The sequence below is a fragment of the Lontra canadensis genome, unplaced genomic scaffold (assembly GCF_010015895.1).
Source record: "Lontra canadensis isolate GAN:19392208 unplaced genomic scaffold, GSC_riverotter_1.0 scaffold13, whole genome shotgun sequence".
NCBI classification, from domain to species: Eukaryota; Metazoa; Chordata; class Mammalia; order Carnivora; family Mustelidae; genus Lontra; species Lontra canadensis.
The window spans coordinates 16,689,044-16,701,824 of NW_022631007.1; the positions used below are offsets into that span (position 1 = coordinate 16,689,044).

Consider the following 12,781-nt stretch of genomic DNA (forward strand, 5'->3'; position numbering starts at 1 on the left):
GCCCATGTGGCCCAGGGAGGCTCTCTCTTCCTGTCTGCTTCTGCAGACAAGCCGACTTTACCTGAACTCAAGGGCGTGCCCGTTCGTTTCTAAATGTGGTGCGTTTCCCAGCGGAGGTCAGTCAGTTTTATCCCTGTGATGCTCAAGTTTGAGAACGTGAAATAGACCAAAAGTCACTGAGTTCAGAGTTTGGGAAGCAAAAGGCCTTGTCCCTGTTGCTGAAGGGCTGGGCTGGCCAAAGCATGTCGACGCTCCTGGGGCGTCTGCCGTGCCTGCGTGTCTGTGCTCCCCACCAGGCCCCGTCCTGTGCTGTTGTTTTTTTCTGGAGGAATCCCACCTCTCAAGTGTCTGCTGAAGCCAGGGTTCCCAGAGGTGGGAAGGACTGAGGACTGGAGCCTTGTAGGATTCTTCCACCTCACGCCGGAAGGACTTTGCCTTCTTCTGAATAAGTCTGAATGTATGCATCATCTTCCTAAAGTAGCGTGTTCTCTCCGGGTTGTTCAAGAAAACAGATTTAGGTGTAGTTACTCCTGTAAAGAGTTGTCCATTTGGAAAATTGCCTCCTTTTCTGAGATGAAATTTGGGAACTAAATGCTGGTGCTGGGAGGTAGGGAGGGCTCGTCGTCAGACAGATTCATTCCTGGAAACCGTTTTCTATCCCCGTTTATCCCTGCTCAAGGGAAATGGTCTCAGAAATGTTCTTTTGTGGTTAAAATTAGAGCTACCCTATGACCCAGCAATTGCACTTTAAGGTATTTACCCAAAGGATACAAAAATACAGAACGGAAGGGGCACATGTCCCCCAGTGTTTATAGTAACCTTATCAACTAATAGCTAAACTAGGGAAGCCATCCAGATGCCCACAGGCTGATGAACAGATGAAGATGTGGTATGTACACACACACACACACACACACACACACACACTCAGCCCTCAAAAAGGATGAAATCTTGTCAATTGCAACAACGTGGATGGAACTAGAGGGTATAATGCTGATCAAAATAGGTCAAAGAAAGACAGGTACCATAGAGTTTCACTCACATGTGGAGTTTAGGAAAGAAAACGTGAACATAGAGGAAGGGGGAAAAGAAAAAAGGGAGAGAGGGAAACAAACCATGAGAGACTCTTACCGACAGAGAACAGACTGAGGGTTGCTGGAGGGACGCGGGTGGGGGATGGGCTGGGTGGGGAGTGGGCCCACCCATGGGAATGTACGCAATGAATCCCTGAATTGTGCTCCAGAAGTCAGGACAGCACTGTATGCAGGATACTTAAAATTTAAATTAAAAAAAAAAAGAAAGAAAACCGGTCTTAAGGAGCCCTCCCTGCTGCCTGACCTGGCCTTCCCCAGGTCTCTTGGTGACCCCTGCCTGCCCCGTCAGGTCCTGCTTCCCCTGGCAGAGGGCAGGCTCCTTCCAGCAGGGGGCGCTGCCAGCCAGTGCCACGTGTGGCCTCCTCAGGGACCACCTCCCCTCCCTCTGCTGCCCCAGGTGTCCGTATCCGGGTCTGTCATGGACAGGAAGCACCGAGCTGGAGAATGAGCCCGGGTTTGGGTTCGAATCCAGCCAACACTAGTTAACTGCTGTCTCATGCCTTTGTCAGCCTCCCTCAGAAGCTGCACGTGAAGTCCCCAGCCCCCTCTGGGGTTCGGAGCTATACATCCCACTGGGTGAACCTGACCTCTGGGGGTCCCGCAAACACCTGCAGCTCAGCTCCATCATCTTTGCTCCTGCCGTTTCCCCCCAAAGCATCTTTCTCCTCTTCCCTCTTCTGCTCTTGGGGTCCTGACCCCTCCTGGTACCCAAGCCAGACCACTGGTCACCATGCTCTGCCCAGGGCCTCACTGTTGGGGAGTCACGAGTCACCTTGCCCTGAAAGCCCCCTTTCCTCCCACTCCCACCTAAAATATGCCCTGAGACACTTTCAGTCCTCCCTCCCCCCAGGACGAGACATCCTCGAAGTCCCAGCTCCAAGCCCCAATTCTGTGAAGAGCGCCCCAGACCCTTTACCTGCCCAGAGGTTTAATCGTTGCCTTCTCTGAGCCTTTCATATGTACCTTTTCATAGCTTTTTTTTTTTTTAAAGATTTTATTTATTTGACAGAGAGAGAAAGCACAAGTAGGGGGAGAGGGAGAGGGAGCAGGGAATCCCAGGAACCTGGAATCATGACCTGAGCTGAAGGCAGACGCTCAACCAACTGAGCCCCCCAGGTGCCCTGTACCTTTACTTTAATGTGTATTATATATTGTATGTTTAATATGTATTATATTTTGCTACAATCATTTACATCTGTAATATATGTTTATGTTGTAGAGCAATATAGTTGTAGACCTTGTGTACTTCCACGATACCTTTACTGGAACATGTATTACGTATTTGTTATAATAACTCATTTTGTCGTCTGTCCTCAAGGGAACTGGTGTAGGACAGAGACTGAGTGGTACCCATGATGTGCATCTGAGTGCCTGACATCAGCGAACCTTCTCTTAATGTTCTCTTGGGCCACCGCTGCTGTTGTGGGGAAGGTAGTGTCCTCCAATCCTCATTTGTCAAGTGTGCAAAGACATTTACTAAGTCAGTGTTCCTGGGTCTGGACCCACGTGACAAGTGTAGGAACAAGATCAGACACATGAGAAGGATGTCAGCCTTGGGCCTTGGGGCATAGCTGACCTGTGTTCTGGGGGCAATTCTGCACCTGCCTGGTCACTTGGCCTAAGTCCCCTCTAGCCCCAGGCCCCATCTCGTCATCTCTGATGTGACGTCCCTGGATGGTTCACTCCCACCACAGGCACAGCCTGCGCCCCCAGCCTGAAATAGGGCCCCATAGGGTAAGTTTTTACACCGCCCTCCTTTGCTAGTGGGTTTCATTTGGAAGCTAAATTTAGTGACATATAGAGAAATCATAATTCACTGGTCGAGGTAGTTCCTGGACATGGAGGCCCCGAGTCCCAGAGGAGGCTGCATCTTCTTGTTACCTGGTTGTCCAGGACCGCTGTCCCTCACGACCTCTAAGCTTGGGGAGACCCTTTGCAGTGTCCCATGACTTGGGGAGGAGAGATGGGACGGCCTCCCTCAGAGGAAGGCTGGGTAGGCTAACTGGTGGGAGTCACTGGAGAGGACCCTGTGCCTTCCTGCCTCAGCTCCCTTGGGAACTGAGAGAGCTGGCCTGGACAGTCCTGGGGCCACATTGATCCGAGGCCTGGAGGCTGGGAGGCACCACGCAGAGAGAGGTTCTGGAAGCAGAGGCAAGCCTGCCTTCTCCCCAGGCTGCTGGCAGGCCGGCGTCTCCTCGTCAGGAAGGCCATTCCAGACACCGTCCGGTCGAATTCCCAACACCACGCCCGAGGAGAGCAACAGAGACGGAGACGGAGACAGAGAGAGACAGCTTTGCTTCAGAGCTGGTGTGAAACTCTTACTCCCCTGAGGGACCAGGGCCAACAGCCCTGCCTCCAGCCACCAGGGAGCGTGGGAGACTAGTGCGGGCATCATAAATACAGTCGTTCATGACAGAATTTGCTTCCTCATGCACGGCAGGCAAGCCGGGAATCAGTTGGGACTCCTGAGCAGGTGCCCCACACAGTGGAGCATGGGGCTTGCCTCGGAAGCAGAGAGGGGCCCAGGGGCACAGGAGCACACAGCCTGTGCTGGTCTCCAAGCAGCCTTCCTGGACATCTCACTGTCCCCAGGACGCACGGGAGCCACTTGGCCTGGGAACCCAGGAGGTCCCTCCAGGGCTGTGCTGGGTGCAGGGTCTCAGCCTTCTCTCAGGCCCAGCAGCAGAAGCCCATCAGCCCACTGGTGTCCTGGGAGCCCCGTGGGGCTGGCAGGGGCACCCTCTCCACCCAACCATTCCTGGGAAAGCGGACTCTCCAGAGGGGAATGCGCCAGGCCCCAGCCAGCAGAGAAGCTCCTGGATCTTGACTCCGGCCTGCTTTGCAGAGTGCTGTGGCCCCATGGCGGTGGCCTCTATTTGACTCTGGGAGAGGGCTTGGTGGCCAGCAGAGAACGAGCAGAGTGTCCTGCCTGTCAGAGCCACTGCTTGGCCTAGGGACAGTGCCTAGACCACCCCGTATGGCAGGGACCCCAGAGGGGTTGGGGGGGGGGCTGCGCAGGAGGGTAGAGTGGCCAGGGGCACAGACGGCCAGAGAACCTTGTAAAAATCTTACATGTCTGATGGCTTCTTGATTTGTGTTTGCTTGGGTGAGAGTGGTTTGCCTTTATCCGTCCTCTCCTAGGGCCTCTGTCATCCTGTAGGAATGTCCCCTGACACTCTGTAGAGAGTCCAACTTCAGGTGGTAGAGTCTGACCTATGGGAGGACAGCTGGCCCCTCCTGCCCTCTGATTTGGAAGTGGATTCTTACAATCCTGGGATGGGGTGGGGTGGGGGGCGCTGTGTTTCGTTTTTGGCCTTTGAGACCGCTCTGGGAAAGGTGCACAGAAGTCGGCAGGGAGGGGAGGGGGACTAAACCATGAGGATGCCCCCCCCCGGCCCCGCTGGGGACCCCCATGGATGCCCCCCACAGCAGCCAGTAGGGGTGGCTGGATCTCTGCCTTTCTGATCGGCCAGGTGAACCTGGCACGGCTCCTGTAGGTGTTGGCCCCGTGTGCTAGGGCTGGTCTGTTTGCGGCCTGCCTGGAGCTGCCTGCAGGTCCCACCTGGAAGGAAGTTGCAGATTCTGTCCTCTGAGAGCAAAACCTCTTATTTCCACTGTCTCTGGAGAAGGCATTTGTCCTGGAGGTAGCCCCAGAGGCAAAGCGGCTCTGGGAAAACGTTGAAAAGCCCTCAGCAAGAGGGAAGGAGCAATCCCCCTCCGCTGGGCATGGTGGCCTTCTCAGAGCCTCTAGGGCCTGTCACTGGCACCCTGGCTGCCTTTCCTTTAGGGTGAGTAATTGTGGAAGTTGCCGGCTGGCTGCACAGCTGTGTCCACTTCGCGTCCCACCTACACCGGCCCGTGTGTCTGGGCTGTCAGGCAGAAGGGCAGCTGGTGGGTGTGGTGGGGACGCCTGCCCTGTGGATGGCCCCCAACAGGGAGAATCAGGATGCCCCAGTCCTTTTCCAGCCTTGTCTCTAACCAGCTGTGTCTCTGGCAAGTCATGGCCAGTCTCAGGTGCAGCCGACCTGGCTGACCAGGGACGTGCGGGATGTGGACGGGGCTGATCCAGCTGTTCTGGATCCTCTAGGGGCATCTTCTGAAGAGCTGGGCGTTTGGCAGAGTGTGGACATCGATTTTAGGGTTCAGGGCGAAGCCTGCTGCAGCATTTCTCCTGAGCTCCAGTGTGAGGCTGATGCTGCTGGCTGGGCCAGAGACTGAGAAGGCTTGAATGGGAGCTAGCACGGTAGAGAGAGGGTTTCTAGAAGGAGCCTAGAGCTTCACTCCCACACCAGCTTTGCGCTGGAGTCCACGTTACCTCCTCATTGTAGGCCTCTTTCCAAAGAAGTCTATCGAGCACCTACTATGTGCCAGGGCTTGGTTTAAACCCTGGGGGTCCATCTGGGGAAGAAACCCCAACCTGGCATGACAAGGATGTTGGGCCCTGAGCCTCTTGTGTGCTGTGGCTTGGATCTCTGTAAGCCCTGAGCTGGTGGTCTCAGGGTGCCCTCAGTGGGTGTTTTTACAGATGCCCAAGCCGAGGCCTGGAGAGCTGAAGCCGCCTTCCCAAGGTGGCAGTGACCACAGTGGCAGGACTAGGATTCAGCTCGAGGCCTGAGCTCTCAGTTCCTGACTTCCAGGAGCTTCCAGAATGCTCGAGTCCTAGCACTGCTGCCCCAGTATGTACTGAGCTACTGGTTCATGAACCTTCTAGCACCAGAATTCCGAATGTTAACTTCTTGGCTTTCCTGGCGCAAAGCCTTCTGGGTGGCATGGAAGGGGTTCTTCAAATCCGTGACTTGACTTGGTTTGCCGATGTCTTACTCAGCGTCTCTGCATTCAGGGTCCCGGGTGGCATGACCTGGCCTTTGGTTCTTCTGCCATTTGGACAGGAGTCAGAGTCGTGTCTTGTTGGCATTTTATGGGGAGACTGTGCATGGTGGGGGGCTGGGGGTACACGGACTATTTCTTCACCCGCCTCGCAGTTTTGTTGTGAACCTAAAACTGCTCTAAAAAAATAGTCTTCGGCAAAATAAACACATAATAAAAATAAATAAGATAAAATGGGAAGTGTTTTCTCATCTGTAAACACTGGAACAGCTTAAGTAATACAGATAGGAATGACCAGGTTCTGGAAGATTCTGTGTAATGCTTTTGTAAAACAGTCTGGTTCCAGAGTCTTTGTAACCTGGTCGGCTTATCTCACAAATACTGAGACATTCAGATTTCCCCCTTTTCTTGAGTGAGTTTGGAAAAGAGTGCGAAATCGCGGGCGTGGTGATCACGGATGGATGGGGCTACTGGCGTGGGGTCCTGAGGCCTGTGGGGCAGGTGGGAGCTTGGGGTGCCTAGGGACCCATAGGTTCCTTCGGCCTCTGAGGTTTTTCCTACCAGCATTTTTATTGGCCTCTTTGTCTTGCCATGGGATGATTGTTCCATGACTGGTGGCCATACTTGCAGAGATAGGGACCCTAAGTACTTTCCTCTGGGTGGAAGACATTTCCAGGTAGTGTGTCCCCAGAAGTGGCCCCCGGGGGTGCATTTTCTGAAGCTGTATATGACTAGCCTTGTCACTTCTGCTCCCCCACACGGTTCGTGGACCCTTTTTCCAGAGAAACCCCAGGCGTCCTGGGATCGCCTGTCCGCAGGCACCAGCAGGAAGCTCTCCTGGTCTGGTTCTTTTCTGCCTCTTTTTATGTCTGGAAGCCAGTGGGAAGTTTTCTGAACTCTTAGAGTCCAGAACTTTCCTTGTGATGTGGCATGACTGCCCGTGTTGTCCGTCGCCCTTCCCAGAACTTTGTGTTCCTTTTTATCTGGGACTGACAGTCTCCCCTAAGCACAGGGACATTTCCCTCTGCATCTTGCCTGGGGCTGCGTCTCCTCCCTCCTTCCACATTCTTTGTCTTTTGCTCAGATGCTGGAGACCTCCGCGAGTCAGTCTCTGATTTACTGATCATTTTTCATCCTTTTGCTATCTTGCTCCCATTTCTTGCAAAATATGCCGCTTCCATACTTTTCTGTGATTTCCAAGAGCGTGTTCCTTGTTTCCTGGCTGTGTTTCCCTTTGAAAATGGAGTATCCTCATTTTATCCACCCAGACTCCCCTGGCTTCTCTCCAAATGACGAATTCCACCATTCTGAAAGTTTGGTCCCTGTGCTTGGGCCATTCATGAAGTGCTCAGCTTGCCGATTTCCCCACCGTGGTCCTGATGTGAACCATTCCTTGTTTTCTACTCGTATTTACGGGCCCGTCAGATTGACATGGGTGGGTGGGCTCTGTGCCTCCAGCCCACCCTGGGGTGGGGGTGGGGGGGCATCTTCAAACTGCCAGGAGGCTGTGTCTGGGCTCAGCCAGGGGACAGAGGGCCCCAGCTGAAGAACGGTGGTCGAAGAATGCTGGGGTGGGTGGGGATGCTGTTTCCTGTGGGTTGGGCAAGACCCCCGTGGGGGCAGGTGGTCAGCTACCAATGAACGTTCACCTCCAGATGGCATATTCCCCTGAGCCCAGTGCACCTGGGAGCCCAAGAGTTGGTGGGGGGCGGGGGGGATGTTTTCAGTGTAGTGACTGGAAGGAGAGAGAGACACAGGTGGCTACAGGAGACGGCTGGCAGGGGGTAGCCCCTTTTGGTGACCTGGACAATGTAAGGGTCCTGTGGAGGTAGAGTCCTCTACTTCCCTGCCTAAGGGGGCAGTGAGGGCCAGAGCAAGGCCCTCCGTGGCCATGCCCCTAGGTTTGTGTGGGCAGGGCCTGGCTCCCTGAGCCTCACGTTCTGCCCCTCCAGCCTCCACTGGCAAAATCCCAGGGGTGTGTGTGTGTGTGTGTGTGTGTGTGTGTGTGCTGTAGTGACCAGAGGTAACATATCTGTGTCCTTATTATTTCCCTCCTTATTCCCTACCCTGCTTTTTTTCAGCAGTCCAGCGAAGTTCAAGGTCCTTTGTCCCTTTCCTTTCTGGCTGCAGTCTTAATGCCATTTCCGTTAAAAATGTTGTCCCTGTCTACTCTGTGTTCTAGTTGTTTCCAAACATGTTTCTTCTCCCCTCTTAGATTTCTCAGATTCTTTTCTGGGCTTTTTAAAATATTTCTGGCACACGATAGAAGCTCCATACATGTTAGGAAGATGGATGAAAGGATGGGTAGATGGATGGACGGTGGATGGTGGATAGATGATGGAAGGGTGGGTGGGCGCGTAGATGCATAGATGGTGGTTGGATGGAAGGAAGGAGGGGTGGGTAAGTAGACAAACGGAAGGATGGGGGGATTGAGGGTGGGTGGAATGATGGATGGATGGATGGATAGAAGGTAGGAGGGAAGGGTGGGTGGTGTGTGGATGGTAGGTGGGTGCATGGATGGGTGCGGTGGTGCATGGGTAGATGGACAGAAGACCTTATAATAAATGCCCCCTTAATCGCCCTGCCTCCCTTTTTGGAGAATTCATGTTGGTGTTTCACTTATTGGATTAGGTCCTGGAAATAAGAATCAGTGAAGACCCTTTGCTGTGCACTGGTGCCCAAGGTCCCGGTGTGGGAGAGAGGAGCAAAGGTGCTCTCTCAGCGTAGCCACGGCCCTGCTGCTCTGCCCGCTACCCCCCTTCCCTGCAGGGCAGACAGAAGCAGAGCGTGAACCCCAGACAGGGCATATGCGTACGGTTTCAGGTGGCTGTTCTATGCGGGAGGCAGCCCTGGGCCCCAGATGTTTTGTGTTTGTTGCCGAGAACGCTGCCCGTGTCAGCAGACATGGTTGGGGTCAGGGTGACATCAAGGGGCCCAGGCCCCCAGCTTCTCTGTCAAGAAGACTAATGAAGCTGCTCCCTGCGGGCATATGCAGCAAAGCCCAAAGCTCACCACTGCTGGGGGATGGCTGCTGTCATTTTTGGCTTTTCACGGATGATCCTGTATTTCCCCTCGGAGGGTTGGCACAGCTCATATATCAAAAATGGTTGTAATTATTCCCTCTCTGAGGAAGGCTTCCATTCAGCTTTCTCTAACTGCCCCCCTGATTAATTATCTAATTACAACCACATTCTCCGAGAGAGAGCAGCCTTTGACTTTCTGCCCGAGACCACTTAGAAAGGCAGATGGATTTGGAGTGTTCAGGGCTTGAAGGAAAAGTAGTGTATATGTGTGTGTGTTTGTGTGTGTGAAAACACCCGAGTTCCGGGGACAGTGTGTGTTCTCAGACCTTTGTCTTGGCTCGGCAGGGGTTTCTGGAGTTCTCTGGGGGGTCTGTCAGGAAAGAGCTGGGAGTACGGAGACAGGAGGAAGCTTTCTGCTGCCCAGGGCCCAGTAGGATCAGGGACACACACACACACACACACACACACACACACACACACACACACCCCTTGCTGAAGATGTCACCTGTCACTGTATCAGAGAGATCCTTCTGTGTTTTCATACCTTTCCACATCATTGTCCCAGAGCCTGGGCTTGACTGTCCTTGACCTCTTGTCCTGGAGGGAAATTCCTCATGGTGACCCTTCCCCCAGCCTCCTCCTTGGTAAAGCCATTCCTGACTCCTCCCCACCCACAGGTCCCTGCCAGCCTCCCATCTCAGCATCAGTTTACCCCCCACCCCCGCCCAGGGCAGCCATCAAGGGCTCTCGGTGAATGGACTTGGCTGCTTGGGTTATGAAGTTTCTCTGGTTATTTCTGTGTTTGTTCTCCAGACGTAGAACTGCGCACGCCATGTGCATCAGGTGGTGGGTTAGGCACTAAAGACCACATGCGACCAAAGGGCTCACCAGTCAGTCTTAAGGAATCACTAACGAAGCTCGGGGTTTTCCTGGGAAGGATATTATCGGTTCAGGGCTGGTTGCAAACTGGCCATGGGTTCTGTAGGAGTGGGGTCCCGCAGGACTGGGGTCCCGCAGGACTAGGCGATCAGCCACCCACTGCCCCCCGGAACAGCTGGTGACAGGTGGGAAGTTGTCCTAGCCACGAGTTGCCACCTCGGAGTAAGGTGTGGGGCCCACCTGTCCGGACCCTCAGTCTCTTCAGCACCCAGGTGCACGAACTTTCCAGCAGGTGTCGCAGTCCTTGACCACACATTCGTGCCCAGCAGTCTTATCCCCTTTCTTCCACCAGAACTCATGACCTTGGGCTTACAACAGCCACAAGTCTCTAAAGTCTGGGCATCACACACCTGAGCTTCTTCCCAGCACGTCTTCTTCAGCAAGCCCCGTGGCACACACGGTAGCCGGTGCGGTCTGAGGACCCCACCGCTGGGTCTAGAGAGACCCAGCGCTACTCCATCCGGCCTTCTGTCTGAACCCCCACCCTGTTTCCAGGCTGCAGGGTCAACCGGATAGACAGACCCTCCTTACAGGAAGACAGGAGGCTTCGTGGGGAGCATGGCCCTGGTCAATGGGTGGGCTCCCCACCTGGTAGCTCTCTGGCCAGTCCCACGGCACAGGGTGGAGTGGGAGGGGATGCCCCTGCGGCCCCCGGAGAGACTCGGCAAGACGCACTGTGCAGGTTTCAGTGCACGCCGCGGGCAGGCACGGCCGCCCTTACGCTCCTGCGACCCTTACACCCCCTTGTGGGACCTTTGGATGTGGGAAAGTTGTTTATCCTGATCACAAAGGCGAGTGCTAGAATCGCTGTGTGATGAGCTGGCCTAGGACTGCACACACACCCCACACATACACACCACAGCACAAACATATGACACCACACACACAACCATGCAAACCACACACACTACACACAAACACACATCACACCACACACACACCACACACACAACCACACACCACACACATACACAGCACACGTACAACCACACAATCACACACACATACACACCACACACTACACACAAACACACAAAAACACACGTTACACCATACACACAACCATACACACCACACACACATACACACCACCCACACAATCACACACACATACACACCACACGCTACACACAAACAAAAACACACGTTACACCATACACACAACCACACACACAACTGTGCATACCACACACACAATCACACACATACACACACATCACACCACACACAGCTATGCACACCACACACACACCACATACATGACAACATATATCATACACACATAACCATACACACACATATACCACATACATATGCACAACACCACATATACACCACACACAACCACACACACATACACACAAAAACACACAGGCACACACACAGAGTACACTATGCACAAACACACACAAACACATCACACCACACATACAACTATACACAACCATACACATACATATGCCACACACAATACACACACACACCACATATATACAGCCACACACACATAACCACACAGACACCAGACTCATACACATAACCACACATACACACAACTATACTACACACACAACCACACCACAGACATACACAACCACACATACCACACATACCACATACAAACAACACCACATACATACATAACACAAAAAATACACACAGCGACACACAAACAACATACAACCACTACATATAACACCCACAACCCCATATACTACATCAAAAACCACGCATACCCAAACACACACCACACATACTGCCCACACATACACAGCCACGCAGACACGTAAAACACTCCTAACCATACACACACACATAAAAATACACACCAGACAGACAGACCACACGGACAACCACACATGCACACTACACACATATACAACCACACAGACAACTGCACACACACATACCACAACAGATAGCCACACACTCACCAAACACATACACACACCACACTCCACACACATACACAACCACACACATAACTGCACATATACAACCACACTACCACACACACGTACACACGACCACACAGGCATACCCCACGTGCGGTGATGTCTCACCCTCCCTCTTGTGTGTCTTCCAGGCTGTCCTGTGGGGCTGAGGCTCAAGTGGAACTGGGACAACTCCACATCTGTCACTTCTGAAACCTGAACAACCTCAAGGAAGCCTCCCCATCTGCAGTCCAGCACAGCGTGTGGACGAGGGGACAGCAGCGGCACCGAGTGGGAGAGCCCAGACTGCACAGCTCCTGCCCCAGAGACGGTCCCCACAGAGGACGCGACACTCATGGTCCTTCTTGCCAGGGTTACTTGTTTTTCTTGCCGGCGATTCGGTTTTTTTTTTTTTTTTGTTTTTTTTTTTTTTCGGGGGGGGGGATTTATTCTTTCCGAAAATCTCTAGATTCAGGAACATATTTACAAGGATTGAAATTTTGGATTTGTATTTCCCTCTAAGTGCCTTTTTTAATGTATATTTTTTTAATAAAACAGAAATGCATTCCTGTACCTTCTGTTTAAACTGGACCAAGGCTCTCAGAAAAAGAACCTCGTGTTCCCTCGCCCCCCAGCCTCTGCATGACTGTTCCACGAAAGCCTGGAACCCTCCTCACTCTTCGCCTCTTCTCTTTCTCATGATTTGCTCAGCTAACCGTTTTTAAAATATTTTCTGTTTCAGTGTATATGTTGCTTATTTGTTTTATTTATTGAGATATTTTTAACAAGCTCGGTGACTGCAACGTGGCTGTGTACCCCGCTCCCCTCCCAGGAATAATAAAGATGTCGGTGCAGCGCGTCTCCCCTCTCCTCTTCTGTACCACGCAGCACGGAATCGGCCTGTCAAAGTTGGAGCGGCTTGAGAAAGTGACATTCGGTTCCCTTTAGAAGGGACAAGAAAGGA

At 53.0% G+C, this 12,781-nt stretch overlaps 1 protein-coding gene across 1 annotated transcript in view; it reads left to right on the top strand.

The window, feature by feature from the left end:
- Positions 1-12,181, top strand: part of TWIST2 (twist family bHLH transcription factor 2) — a 50,126-nt gene extending 37,945 nt beyond the window's left edge. The window contains exon 2 of the mRNA XM_032857650.1: positions 11,970-12,181. The gene's annotated coding sequence lies outside the window, so the exon portion shown is untranslated. The remainder of the gene's footprint in view (positions 1-11,969) is intronic.
- The last annotated feature ends 600 nt before the right edge of the window (positions 12,182-12,781 follow it).